The following is a 5,008-nucleotide window of genomic DNA, read 5'->3' as shown; positions in this document are numbered from 1 at the left end:
GCAATTACTGGCTTGGAACATACTGAAATGGTTAAACTTTGCCACAGGCTGCAGGTCCATCTATTTTCCCAGGCAGTCAGAGGTGGGCTGTGCTAAGGGATATGATTACTACGGATACATTCCAGTTCCCATCAAAGAGGGCAGGCAGACTCATATTAACTTCAAAGGAGCTGGATAGGATCCTGTATTTTATATTTTTATATATATATATATCTACTGTGAAAAAGGTCTTCTAATGGAAATTACATCTATAGTGAAATGTGAAGAGCAAAGATGGTGTGAAAATTAATTACCATGCTATTGGCCCCTCTCTCACAGTTTAGTATGAGAATTAAATGTCATACTGCAACTTACTTAGAGAATGCCTTTTTTAGAGCAGTTTAGAGTAGTTTTCAAGTTATTAGGTCCCAGTTATGCATTGAACACTTTTTCAAAGGAACTAAACGCTCAAAAACTATCGAGGGTGTTCTGATATGTTGAAAATAGGTGCAAAAAACCTCCTACTCCTGTCAGCTGGTTTATGTAAGAAAATGAGATAGCTTGGCTCAGATTCTGATAAGGGGTATTTGTTGAAGGGACTGGGACAAAGGCCATGCAACAGCTTCCATTTATGGACTATAAAGAGCCTGTGGGAAACCACTGTAATTTCATAAAATGCTGCCTGCATAGTTTTCAGGCCAGCTCTATGACAGCCATGTTCCTAGAGCAGGCATGAGAGTGAAACTGAAGATGCTGTTGGCTGAGCTTTGATTATTTGTGCTGGAGCAGTGGAAAATGTTGCCTTCCTCACTCGCTTATACCACTCCTCTGATGAGATCTAGAGCTCCTGTAAAAGTCAAAGCCACAGAAGAGCCAGCAATAGTAATCGTGAGCTGGCCTCCCAGCTTCTGGAGCTCGTAACCAGAAATGTGGCACAAGAGCACCACATAAGGTGATAGTCTTTACAGTATAGAGGCTGGACTACTGTAAAACATGCTTCAATAACATCATATGTACGAAGTATATTTCCAAAGTTCTTTGGTTGTTAACAACAGGTAGGAAATTAACAAGAGATAGGCAGGCTTTTCTTGCTCCATTATGCAAATAAATCTCTGAAAATGGATGCATTTCTGATTGTTTTTGATCTATCTGGCAGGGGAGAGGTATGGCTCTCAGAAAGGGTTAATAATCCTTACCAGTGCTGCGACGGCTGGGGCTGCTGAAGAGTTTGTGTACATAATGAAGAGACTGGGCAGAGCTCTCATCATTGGGGAACAGACCAGTGGTAGCTGCCATTCCCCACAGACATACCAAGTAAATGATACCAACTTCTACATCATCATCCCCACCTCCAGATCAGTCACCTCTGCAGAGAGCACTTCGTGGGAAGGGAAAGGGGTGCTTCCTCACATGGAAACACCAGCTGAAACAGCACTCATAAAAGCAAAGGAGATGCTCAGTGCTCACCTGCACAGCTCTAGATAGCCCAGTGACGGAACATGCCCCTAGTTCTTAGGCAAAGAATGCTATACACACACATACGCAAATGTAAACCCTAGAAAGAAGTGGGAACTTAATTTCAATCTCTGTGGTCAGTGATTGGTTCCCTGTACATAGCTCAAAGTGACTCTCTTTCAAAACACTGACTTTTTTACCCCATTCTGTGGAACCCAGCTCTTTCTGGGCATGGTTGAGATATTTGGATTATTCACTAGGGTTTATGGATTCCTCTTCTGTGGTCGTATGTAAATTTTCATTGTTGCAGTGTCTGTTTTTTGAATTTAGCTCCAACTCACAGATTTCCTTGGTCCCTTACAGAATTTCAGCTGTAAGTATTGAAGGCATGTGAGCCATCTCAAAGCATTTTTGCAAATATAGTAAAGGCACCTCTGCTCCTTGGAAATTGTGTACAATTCCTAGTTATACATCTTAAAGAAGAATTAACAGTAGTTAGTAGAGTCTGTTTTCCAAACTGGAAGAGCTGAATTAACCTCTTTGCTATTTTATCATTCAGATGTACCAAAAATAACCATTCATAGTATGTCAAGGTTGCCCAGACTCCTGGTATTTCTAGCTATGTGGCTGCTTCTCCCCTAGTATCTATCTGGCAAAGGGAGGGGGAATGAGCAAGAGAAAGGCAGTTCATTGACTCTTTCACCTAGTGCTCAGGTCAACAGACTCAGGAAAAAGAATCATCTTCTTTTACTAAAGGCTAAAAGCAGATTGTTGTATGTCCTGCCCAAAAGACAGAAAGAAAGCACAGAAATACCCTTTGCACTCTGCTAACAAACTGCTTATTAAGTAACGGTGTATTCCAGGGCAACTAAAAGAATTACTGACATGAGCTTAATCAATGCACATTACTTGTCTTTTTTACAATTCTTATCTAACCATCTGTCTTTATAATTATTTAGAAATACACGTAACACAAATCTAGATCTCAAAAATTCTTATCTCTATAAAATTCCCGCTGCAAAGTAATTAAGTTGGGAAAATATTCCCACAAAATTTAGTCATTTAGAGTTTCAGTAGGTACACATTGATGTTTGCTTGGTCATGTTTAAGTTATTGCAGGGTAGTTTGTTTTTTTTATAAATTATGTTTGGAAATCTGACTGCAGAGAATCTCTTTCAGTATTTACAGGAAAATAATTTTAATGACAAAATAAACTTTCCATCATTTTTATTACTTGTTTGTCTTACCAACCACATGCAGTGCGATCACTAACTGGACTCTTTTAAGTCATTTTTGTGTTCTGATTTTTATGCACTACCTAGTTGTTGAATTTCTCAGTGTTGTGGAAAATATTTCAATGAACTAAAACTCATACAGAATTTTGTGTAAAGAAAATCATGTAAAATGTATGAAGTATGTTAAAGATTCTTAATGTGGAAAAGACTGGAGTAGTCAATAAATGAGTAAACAACACTAATGTAATTCTTCTACTGTCTTTTAAGCCTCTTTAATATCTAAATGATCCAGATAGACTGCTTTCTTTTCCTAAACACAATCAGTTGTGCTGTCATATACAAACAATAGTAGTTGTTAAAGCCAGCATTTAAAAACTTTAGCCATTCATTCAAGGACCAAAAGCTATATTATATGGGCACAAATAGCAAACAATTTTTTCCTGCAGTAATATGGTAGGTACTTAAGAATAGTAAGTATGTCCAGAAATCGGAATCCAGTTGGAAAAACAAACTATGAAGATGCATTTGCTGGTGAGTCCATTTGGAATCAATAGTGCTGTTAGTTCACTGAAGTGATCAATTCCACTGGAAAATTAAAGTGCAACCTTGACAAAGTTTATTAATCAACAAAATATTATTTTCTATTTCATAGATAAGCTACTGGCAATTTTTTCCTGTCTTCACAAACTGCTATGTCATATTTATTCCCATCTCAATGGGCTTAGAACCTGGATACAGTGTAGTGTAAATTCTGTATGATTGTACTTTTTGCTCAAGGTAGGATCACATCTTGTTTGAAGACAACGGAAAGACCAGATTTCTTATCTCAGAGTGGAGAGATAACAAGCAGGATAGATGAACTACATCCTATCCTATCTCATTTTAATACAGTGAAGTTGAAAGGAGGTAAATTCAGAACTGACAAAAAGGAAATACATGAAATACATGTAAAGACAGAGCTTGCAGGACTTACTGAGGTAAGTGGCACTGCAGCTAGTGAGGCTGTACTGTTTAGAGGTACCAAGCACTCCTAGAACATCTGGAACTATGATAAGCAACAGAACTTTCCCTCAAGCCCAAACCTGCACTTTCTGAACTAAAGCAAACCTTTATCAAGCATCTGTGTGGTCAAGAACTTACATTTTTCCCACAGCTGCTTTCTGCATGGATCTTCCATCTTCTTCTGTAGTGTAAAGGAGGACATAGATCCTGAGTTGTATGTCGCACTTCATATGTATGTCCCTCAGGTTTGGCTCCACCTGGCATTTTTTGTCTTTCTAGTGACCACTAAAACTTTGAGTTCAACCCAAACCCTGACCACACACACAGTGTGATCAACAGACCTCACAAAACTACAGGCAGTAATTGTATAGAAAATTACACTGCACTGAAAGGTTTGAACTCCACAAAACTGTGAATGAAAATTAATTATGGAAAATCATGGTCTGTGGTTTAAATGATAAAGTTAGACAGAAGTTTTGTTAGAGAGGGACAAGCAATTTCAGAAGTGCCTTTCCACAACACAAAACATGTTGAAACTGCCACCCTTCTCTCTTCTGGTTCCAGAGCTGACAGAGACATTCAACAGTTTATAGCACCATTTCCTTACCATCCCACTTAGAACAACTTCCTAAAGTGTAATCCTAATCATGTTCCTTTTAAAGGAAGGAAGGAAGGAAGGAGTTGGTGTACCAGGCCTTCTAACAATATGATCTTTCTCCTTTAAGCATTCACAGAATTCCAACAAAAAATAGCAGCAAGATTGTTTTTTGGTTTGTGGTTTGTTTGGTTTTTTTCTGTGAAATGATGCATCCTTGCTGTCTGGAGAGTGCTTCCAATGTAGCCTTCTCCAATCATACCAAAAAAGCTGATTTAGTCCAGTGATTTTCAAGCTGTGCTGTACACCAATAGGAGACCACAGACTACATCAATTAGTGAAAAATTAGCCCTCGAAAAGCAAGTATTTAAATATTCTTCAAAAGCATATTTGAGTGCCCTTTTGATGGATGCCCTTTCTCCAGCTACACTGGAGAAAGTTCAGGGATCAATGAGTGAACAAATATCCTACTCTGGCATTACCTATCACTAAACTCAAAACCCACTACAGCAACACAGCTGAACAGCTAACTTTGACAGCATTGCGTTCACTGATCCAGAAACAGATGTCAGGAGAAAGAGAGTTTGATTAAAATGACACATGCAGTTGCTAGCAAAGAGAGGAAAAGAACCAGTCAGCTGACTTCAAATTGTCTCCTGCTGTTTCAAAAGAAAAATGGAGAAATAAAAATTTATTTTTTTTTTTTTTTATTTTTTTACTGCAAGCATTTCTACTTGTAGAA

This window comes from Nestor notabilis, unplaced genomic scaffold, assembly GCF_000696875.1.
Source record: "Nestor notabilis isolate BGI_N333 unplaced genomic scaffold, ASM69687v1 scaffold26351, whole genome shotgun sequence".
NCBI lineage: Eukaryota > Metazoa > Chordata > Aves > Psittaciformes > Psittacidae > Nestor > Nestor notabilis.
The sequence above is the reverse complement of the archived record's forward strand: the minus strand, read 5'-3'. Positions refer to the sequence as shown.